A 10,707-nucleotide genomic window follows, 5' to 3' on the forward strand; every position below is an offset into this window, starting at 1 on the left:
TTGTTCCTTGCAATCCTTTTGCTCTTAAAATATACTTAGAATCCATTATGATTTTCTTTTACCTTGTCTGCCAGGGTAACCTGATGCCTTCTTTTAACCCTCCTGACTTCTTTCTTAAGTGTTTTCTTGCATTTCTTATACTCTTTAAGTACCTCAAATGTTCCTATTTGCCCATATCTGCAATACACCTCCTTTTTTTTAACTTAACCAGGGCCTCAATATCTCTTGAAACCAAGGTTCCATAAACCTGTTATCCTTCCCTTTTATTTTCACAGAAACATACAAACTTTGTACTCTCATGATGTAACTGTTAAAGGCCTCACACTTACCAAGTTCACCTTTGCCAGAAAGCAACCTGTCCCAATCCACACTTGCCAGATAATTTCTTATACCATCAAGATTGACCTTTCTCCAATTTAGAAAGATGGGTTGTAGTGTGAAATTTGAGGAGGATGTTAGGAGAATGCAGGGTAACTTGGACAGGTTGGGTGAGTGGGCAGATGCATGGCAGATGCAGTTTAATGTGGATAAATGTGAGGTTATCCACTTTGGTGGCAAGAACAGGAAGGCAGATTACTATCTGAATGGTGTTTCTGAATGAAAAGCAGGCAGTGAAGAAAGCTAATGGCATGTTGGCCTTCATAACAAGGGGAGTTGAGTATAGGAGTAAAGAAGTCCTTCTGCAGTTGTACAGGGCCCTGGTGAGACCACACCTGGAGTATTGTGTTCAGTTTTGGTCTCCAAATTTGAGGAAGGACATTCTTGCTATTGAGGGAGTGAAGTGTAGGTTCACGAGGTTAATTCCTAAGATGGCGGGACTGTCATATGTTGAAAGATTGGAGCGGCTGGGCTTGTATACACTGGAATTTAGAAGGATGAGAGAGGATCTGATTGAAACATATAAGATTAGTAAGGGATTGGACACACTACAGGCAGGAAAAATGTTCCCAATGTTGGGGGAGTCCAGAGCCAGAGGCCACAGTTTAAGAATAAGTGGTAGGCCATTTAGAACAGAGTTGAGGAAAAACTTTTTCACCCAGAGAGTTGTGGATCTATGGAATGTTCTGCCTCAGAAGGCAGTGGAGGCCAATTCTCTGGATGCTTTCAAGAAAGAGTTAGATAGAGCTCTTAAAGATAGCGGAGTCAAGGGATACGGGGAGAAGGCAGGAACGGGGTACTGATTGTGTATGATCAGCCACGATCACAGTGAATGGTGGTGCTGGCTTGAAGGGTCGAATGGCCTACTCCTGCACCTACTGTCTATTGTCAAGAACCTCAGTCCACAGACCAGATTTATCTATTTCCATCCTTACTTTGAAACTAATGGCATTATAATCACTGGATGCAAAGTGTTCCCTTACACAAACTTCTGTCACCTGCCCTGTCTCATTCCCTAATAGCAGATCAAGTATCCCACATTGGGACTTCTACATTCTGATTGAGGGAACTTTCCTGACCACATTTGACAAACTCTATCTCTTCTAGTCCTGTAAGTACAGGACTCTATCTCTTCTAGTCCTGTAGTACAGCAGTCCCAGTCAATACCTGGAAAGTTAAAATCATTTACTAACATAACCTGGCCAGGCAACATCTATAGGGAGAAGCACTGTCGACATTTCGGGCCAAGACCCTTCGTCAGTCCTGACAAAGGGTCTCGGCCCAAAACGTTGACAGTGCTTCTCCTTACAGATGCTGCCTGGCCTGCTGTGTTCCACCAGCATTTTGTGTGTGTTGTCTGAATTTCCAGCATCTGCAGATTTCCTCGTGTTTACTATCACAACCTTATGTTTTTTTGCAAATGTCAGCGATCTCTCTACAAATTTGTTCCTTAATCCCACAGACTGTTGGGTGATCTGTAATATAATCCATTAACCTGTGCCATACCTTTCTTATTCCTCAATTCCATCCTTAAACCTGGTCAGGAACAAAGGTCATCAGGAGAATTACAGATTAAGTGGTATTTTAGGGATTTGGCAGTGTGTAAATTGTTCCTTATGGATTTACAAAAAATGTGATAATGGTTCTGGTACAAGAATGTGAGTTCCTTGTTCCTCCTTCCCCTCCCCACTGGGCCAAATCTCTGGGCCCAGCTCATCAACTGGTGAGTTCACACCTAGGAAATGCAAGTGTCAACCCTCACAACTTCCAAACCATTGAGTATTGGGTTAATAATTGCAACAATTCAGCAATTCCACCCCCCAGTCAAACTCCAGCTGCGTTTCAATGGGATCAGCTAAGCTTCTGAACATTGCTTTGCTCTTTCACCTTCAAACATTGATCTGCCCTGACAAAGGGTCTCGGCCTGAAACGTTGACTGCTCGTTTCTACGGATGCTGCCCGAGCTGCTAAGTTCCTCCAGCATGTTGTTGCTTTGACCCCAGCATCCACATTGTGCTTTGTGTTTTTGATCTGCCCTTACTCTTCCCCCACCCTGGAATCCTGAGCTGCTCCTCTTCCACACCTGAGGCCCTGCTCTCCATCCTCTTCCTTTTCTCCTCACCCTAGACCCCTTCTTACCCTCCTGCACTGTGAACCCATTCTAGAATACTTCAGCACAGTACAGGCCCTTCAGCCCACAATGCCAAACCTATAACCTACTCTATGACCAACTGAACCATTCCCCCCTTCATAGCCCTGCATTTTCATCAAGCATGTGTCTATCTACAAGTTTCTTAACTCTCCCTAATGAATCTACCTCTACCAGCACCCTGGCACAGCATTCCACACACCCACCACTCCTTGAGTAAAAACCTTACACCTGACATCCCTCATACCTTCCTCCATTCACTTTAAAATTAAACCTCCTCGTATTCGCTCTTCTACTTGCACTACGTCCGCTCCTCCTGGCTGAGGAGTCAAGGTACACACGTCCACCCATGCAAGATGACCAGGAGTGTGTACTGTCACACTCCACCCATCCTGCAACAAAGCCCTACTTCATCACGCTCCTCCCCACCTTTGATTTTACACCACCTCACCCCTCTGGCACAGTGGACTCTGCCTCTCTGTAACTCTGCTACACCCGCACCTTGGAATTCCTTCCCCACTTTCCTCCCACCCACCTTCCACCAGTGGTTACACGTTCTCTTCCCAACTCTGCCAGAAATACCCTCAACCCTCTAGCCCAGATCACCTGCTCTCCCCTGACCACCGCTCCCCAGCAAAACCTATCAGTGTTCTGCTCTCTCTACACTCACGACTGTGGCTCAGTAGAGCCTCAAATGCCGTCTCGAAATTCGCCAATGACCCCGCTATTGTTGGTAGAATCTCAGATGGCGATGAGATGGTGTACGGGAGTGAGAAAAGTTGGCTGGTTGAGAGGGGTCGCAACAACAACCTCATGCTCAATGTCGGTAAGGCCGAGGAGCCAATTGTGGACTTCAGAGAGGTGAAGTTGAGGGAACACTCACACCCATCCTCACTGAGGGATCAACAGTGGAAAACACGAGCAGCTTCAAGTTCCTGAGTGTCAACATCTCAGAGAATCTGTCCTTGGCCCAACACATCAATGCAATCACAAAGCATCCATGACAGCAGTTATATTTCATTAGGAGTTTGAGGAGGTTTGGTATGTCACCAAAGACTCTAGCAAATTTCTGCAGATGGACCGTGGAGAGCATTCAGAATGGTCACATCACTGCCTGGTGTGGAGGCTCCAATGCACAGGATCGACAGAGGTTGCCGGGGGTTGTAGACCCGGCCAGCTCAATCACGGGCACTACCCTCCCCACCAATGACGACATTTTCAAAAGGTGGTATCCATCATTAAAGATCCTCAGCAACTCTAATGCATGGGTTCTCTTCTCATTACTAATTACAGGGAAGGAGGTATAGTGAGGACACACACTCCATGTTCTAGGAACAGCTTTGTCCCCTCTGCCCTCCAATTTTTCATTGTAACTTCTCATCATTTGTTATGTATTGCAGTGTACTACCAGCACAAAACAGCAAATTTCATGGCATATGTCAGTGATAATTATCCAAATTCTGATTCTGAACATTGTAACCTTGTCCGCTCACACTCCACTCACTTCCTCCTCCTCCTCTGTTGTTCCACATCATCTCCAACCTTTGGACTATGATCCAAAGATACATTACACACCCTCTAGTCTCCCTCCTCCCCATCCACTCAGCTTTCGATTGCAACATTATAAAATCATAAAGTTATACAGCGTAGGCACATGCTCTTTGGCCCTATTTCTCTACTTGGGCTAGTCCTACTTCCCCACGTTTGGCCCATATCCTTCCAAAAAATTTCCTATCCATGTACTTGAGTAAATTCTCTGGCACCTTGCTCCACACACCCACCACCCTCTGTGCAGATAAAGAATTACCCCGCAGGTCCACTTAAAATCTTCTCCGTCACCTTAGATCTGTGCTCCCAAGTTTTAGATGGCCCTAGCCTGAAGAAAAGTCTGCGACTACCCACCATATCCATGCCCCTCATGATTCTACACACACCTGTGAGGTCTCCCCTCAGTCTCCCATGACGCAGGGGAGAAAAACCCAAGCCTCTCCACTGTGGTGGAGCCCTCGCCCACGTTTCCTCTATTTCCTGCGCTCTACCCTGTCTTTCCCGAGATGGAACAGGAATGGAGTTCCCTTGTTCTACTACTCCATTTTATTTTATGTATTTATGTTTTAGATACAGCCTGAGAACCAGCCCTTCTGACCCAACAAGCCCGCTTACATTCACGAGACCAATTCGTCTACTAACTTGTACTTCTTTGGAACATACGAGGAAACTGGAGCACTCACATGGTCCCAGGGAGAATCTTAAAGACAGCGGCGGGAATTAAAACCCGAGTCGCTGATGCTGTAATGGTATTAGACTGGTTGCTAGGCTACTGTGCTGCCCTTCCCATCAGCCTATGCATCCAGCACAATACCCTTTGACATTTCCATCACCATGGTGTAGTCCACCACCTGCCGCACCTTCTCTTCCCCACCCCTTCCCACTTCCTGCCTTCTCATGTTTGCCTACCCCGAAGGACCTGAAAGAGCTCTTTCAAGCGAGGCAGATGTTCACATGCACCTCCTCCATCCTTCTTCATTGCATTCGGTACTGTCTAAGTGGCCTCCATTACTTGAGTTAGACCAAGCACAGACGAAGTTAACCACTTTGCCCAACACCTGCACTCCATCTAAACCAGGGTGATGCCTGGTTTAGAGAGTATGCATTATGATCAGAGATTAAGGGAGCTAGGGCTTTACCCTCTAGAGAGAAGGAGGATGAGAGGAGACATGATAGAGGTGTACAAGATATTAAGAGGAATAGGTAGAGTGGACAGCCAGCACCTCTTCCCCAGGGCACCACTGCTCAATAGAAGAGGACATGGCTTTAAGGTAAGGAGTGGGAAGTTCAAGGGGGATATTAGAGGAAGGTTTTTTACTCAGAGAGTGGTTGGTGTGTGGAATGCACTGCCTGAGTCAGTGGTGGAGGCAGATACACTAGTGAAATTTAAGAGGCTCCTAGACAGGTATATGGAGGAATTTAAGGTGGGAGATATATGGGAGGCAGGTTTTAAGGTTCAGTACAACATTGTGGGCCGAAGGGCCTGTACTGTGCTGTATTGTTCTATGTTCTAAAGCCTTCCGGAGCACTTGGTTGCTGGTGCCGAATTAGGGTCTAATTTTTTCTTTTAGTTCAATTTTCTTTATGCTTATTTGTTTATATACTCACCCACTTGTCCACAAATGCTTAGTGGATTTTCAGTACATAGAACCTGGAGCAGTAAAGCGTAGGAACATTGTCTCCAGCCTGTTATGTTGTGTTGAACCAAATAAATCAGTAATCAAATGGCCAAGCAAACAAATCCCTTCTGCCTACACAATGTTTATATCTTTCCATTTCCCTCACATTCATGTCCTTGTCTAAACATCTTTTAATAAAACATAGAACAGCATAGCTTGTTCTGGTTTTTTTTGCAGTTTCTTTGTAAGCCAGTGTCACAGACTGTCCTTGTTGTGCCACTGGCTGTCCTAATCAAAAGAATTTCCTTATCCACAAAGTCCTAATGAAAGCCACAAACGTCAACTCTTTATATGCCTCCAATGATACTGCCTGACCTGCAGAGTTCCTCCAGCATTTTGTGTGTTACTCAGGATTTCCAGCATCTACAGAATCTCTCGTCTTCCTTGTGTATCTAGTTCGAGCAGGATTTTGGTGTAAAGCTCGACCACAAGGTAAGGTTTGTTGCTCCTTGCTCCACAGTTCCCGTTCAGTGAGTTAGTTACAATTGGAGACAGTTACCTACTGCTCCATTTTATTGCCTTTCTTTTGCTGTGACATCTAATTAAACAGTGGTAAGCGGAAGATTTCTGACTCATTTGTGACTTCAAAAGACAATTTGGGTTGGTGACGTAGTACTTTGGTTAGTGCATCACTGTAAGATGGGGGTTCAATTCTTGCCGCTATCTGGAATGCTGTTGCGCATTCACCCCATGACCATAGCGGTTTCCTCCGACATTCCAAAGATGTATATTCAAGGTTGGGTGGCGGGGTGGAGTTATATCTCTACCGAAGGAGGAGGGGTAAGGCACTCCTTCCCTCCGGTAACTGCAGGTCACTCCTGGGCAAGGTGTAGCACCTGCTTAGCCCCCGATCAGAGTCACGTGAAGCCATGGTGGATGGTTGTATAAACAGCTGGTGTACATCACTAGTTCTGGTCATACGACCACCAACGCCAGGCAGACAATCTCTGAAGAGAATTGATAATGGCCAGGGTTACCTATCTTGTAAAGACACCACCCAGAAGAAGGCAATGGCAAACTACTTCTGCTGAAAAATTTACCAAGAACAATCATGGTCAAGACCCTGATCACCTACATCTTATATGGCACATAATGGTGATGATGATGATAGTTATGGTTAGGGAATTGAGAGCATGCAGTTGCCACAGGAAGCATAGTGACACCATAAGACACAGGAGCAGAATTAGGCCATCTGGCCCATTGAGTCTGTTCTGCCTTTCAACCATGGCTGATCCTTTTTTTCTATCTCCTCCTCAACCCCAGTTCCCGCCTTCTCCCCGTAACCTTTGATGCCATGTCCAATCAAGAACCTATCAATCTCTGCCTTAAATACACCCAATGTCCTGGCCTCCACAGCTGCATATGACAACAAATTCCACAAATTCACCATCCTTTGGCTAAAGAAATTTCTCCACATCTCTGTTTTGAAAGGGATACCACCTGAAGCATCCTGAGGCTGTGTCCACTTGTCCTAGACTCTCCCACTGTGGGAAACATCCTTTCCACATCTACTCTGTCTATGCTTTTCAACATTTGAAAGGTTTCAATGGGATCTTCCCTCAACCTTCTGAATTCCAGCGAATACAGGCCCAGAGCCATCTGGGTCTGTACTCGTATGATAACTCTTTCATTCCTGGAATCAAATTGTGAACTTCCTCCGGACCCTCTCCAACACCAGCACATCTTTTCTAAGATAAAGGGCCCAAAATTGTTCACAACACTCAAGGTGAGGCCTCACCAGTGCCTGATAAACCTCAGCATCATATCCCTGCTCTTGCATTCTAGACCTCTTGAAATGAATCCTAACATGGCATTTGCCTTCCTCACCACTGAATCACCCTGCAAGTTAACTGCCAGGGTTTTCTGCACAAGGACTCCCAAGTCCCTCTGCATCTCAGATTCTTGGATTTTCTCCCCGTTTAGGAAATAGTCCACACATTTATTTCTACTACCAAAGTGCATGACAATGCATTTTCCAACATTGTATTTTATTTGCCACTTTCTTGCCCATTCTCCTAATCTGTCTAAGTCCTTCTGCAGCCTACCCGTTTCCTCAACACTACCCGCCCCTCCACCAATCTTCATATCATCTGCAAACTTGGCAACAAAGCCATCTATTCCATCATCTAAACTCAATTACCACTCTCCTCAATTCTCCACAAATCAATTCTTGTTGATTTGACACCAAAGAAATCGCATCTCCTGGTTGTATATGGTGGCATATATATATATGCGCCTAAGACTTTTCACAGTACTCTATTTACTTTGATAATAAATTTACTTAGAATATTTTACTATATGTTTCAATGTACATCGGACAAATAAAGCTAATCTGAATGTCTTCAATATTATCACCAGAACCAACACTAGCCATTTCTCACTCCCACACGATCTTGTCTGTCTTCTGCTTCCTCCACTGCCAGGGTGAGGCTAACTACAAATAGAACCCAGGTTGTCTGTAAGTCAATGGTATGAACACAGAATTCTCCAATTTCGAGTACCCGACTCCCCACTCAGCTCCTTCTTTTCTCTGCCTCTGTCTTTATTTCCACTTTCTCCTTCTCTGTCTGCCTATTGACATGCCTCATCTGGATCTGCCTACCACTGGCGGGCTCTTTCTCCACCCCTTCCTCTCCCCTCTGTCTTTCAGTCCAGTTGAAGGGTCTCAACCCAAGATGTCAGTTGTCAATTTCCCTCTATGACTAAAGTTCAAAGTAAATTTATTATCAAAGTACATACATTTTCTTGTGGGCATGCACGTTAGATACAAAAGAAACACTGAAGTGTGTGAACAGAATTAATGAAAAACTACAAAGTCAGGTGACCATCCAATGAGCAAAAGGTGCTCATTGATTGTGCAGATACGAAAAGAAAGACAGCATAATAAGTAAGTAAATAAATAAATATTACAGAGAACCTGAGTTGTAGAGTCCTTGAAAATGAGTCCACAAGGTTGTGGAAGCAGTTCAGTGATGGGGTGAGTGAAGTTATCCACTCTGGTTCAGGAGCTTGATGGTCGAGGGGTAATTGTTCCTGAACCTGCTGGTTGGGATCTAAGGCTGCCTTCTTCCTGATGGCAACAGTGAGACAGAGCATAGCCTGGACTTCTTGAGTGCCTCCAGCAGTTTCTATTTCGGCCCCAGCCTATCCACTCTCTCCTTACAATGGAAGCATCCTTTTGCATCCAGTCTGCACCTTTTCATAACTGGGTGACCCAAACTGACCGAGGGCTTTTAACCTGAAACATCAGTTCTGTTTCTCTTCCCACAGTTGAGATCTGACCTGCTGAGTATTTCCAACACTGAAGTTTTATAGAACATAGAACTGTACAGCATAGTATAGGTCCGTTGGCCCACAATGTTGTGCCGACCCTTAAACCCTGCCTCCCATATATCCCCCCACCGTAAATTCCTCCATATTCCTGTCTAGTAGTCTTTTAAACTTCACTAGTGTGTCTGCCTCCACCCCTGACTCAGGCAGTGCATTCCATGCACTATCTACCTGTAAGGCAACTTTCAGAGATCTGTGGACATGTACCTCCAGATCCCTCTGCTCCTCCACACCACCAAGTATCCTGCCATTTACTTTGTACTCTGCCTTGGAGTTTGTCCTTCCAAAGTGTACCACCTCACACTTCTCCGGGTTGAACTCCATCTGCCACTTCTCAGCCCATTTCTGCATCCTATCAATGTCTTTCTGCAATCTTCGACAATCCTCAACACTATCCACAACACCACCAACCTTTGTGTCGTCTGCAAAATTGCCAACCCACCCTTCTACTCCCACATCCAGGTCATTAATAAAAATTATAAAAAGTAGGGGTTCCAGAACCGATCCTTGTGGGACACCATTAGTCACAACCCTTCAATCCGACCACTCTCTCCACCACGACCCTTCAATCCAACCACTCTCTCCACCACGACCCTCTACTTTCTACAGGCAAGCCAATTCTGAATCCACCTGGCCAAACTTCCCTGGATCCCATGCCTTCTGACTTTCTGAATAAGCCTACCGTGTGGAACCTTATCAAATGCCTTAATAAAATCCATGTAGATCATATCCACTGTACTACCCTCATCTATATGCCTGGTCACCTCCTCAAGGAACTCTAACAGGCTTGTTAGACACGATCTGCCCTTCACAAAGCCATACTGACTGTCCTTGATCAGACCATGATCCTCTAAATACCCATAGATCCTATCTCTAAGAATCTTTTCCAACAGCTTTCCCACCACAGATGTAAGGCTCACTGGTCTATAATTACCTGGACTACCCCGACTACTTTTTTTGAACAAGGGGACAACATTTGCCTCCCTCCAATCCTCCAGTACCATTCCCAAGGACAATGAGGACATAAAAATCCTAGCCCGAGGCTTAGCAATCTCTTCCCTCACCTCGTGGAGCAGCCTGGGGAATATTCCATCAGGCTCTGGGGACTTATCCATCCTAATGGATTTTAACAACTCCAACTCCTCTTCTCCCTTAATATCAACATGCTCCAGAACATCAACCTCACTCGTATTGTCCTCACCGTCATCAAGTTCCCTTTCATTGGTGAATACAGAACAGAAGTATTCATTGAGGACCTCGCTCACTTCCACAGCCTCCAGGCACATCTTCCCACCTTTATCTCTAATCTGTCCTACCTTCACTCCTGTCATCCTTTTGTTCTTCACATAATTGAAGAATGCCTTGGGGTTTTCCTTTACCCTACTCGCCAAGGCCTTCTCATGTCCCCTTCTTGCTCTTCTCAGCCCCTTCTTAAGCTCCTTTCTTGCTACCCTATATTCCTCAATAGACCCATCTGATCCTTGCTTCCTAAGCCTCATGTATGTTGCCTTCTTCCACCTGACTAGATTTTCCACTTCACTTGTCACCCATGGTTCCTTCACCCTACCATTCTTTATCTTTCTCAAAGGGTCAAATTTATCCTTAACATCCTCCAAGAGATCC

Source organism: Hypanus sabinus, chromosome 3, assembly GCF_030144855.1.
Source record: "Hypanus sabinus isolate sHypSab1 chromosome 3, sHypSab1.hap1, whole genome shotgun sequence".
Taxonomy (NCBI): domain Eukaryota; kingdom Metazoa; phylum Chordata; class Chondrichthyes; order Myliobatiformes; family Dasyatidae; genus Hypanus; species Hypanus sabinus.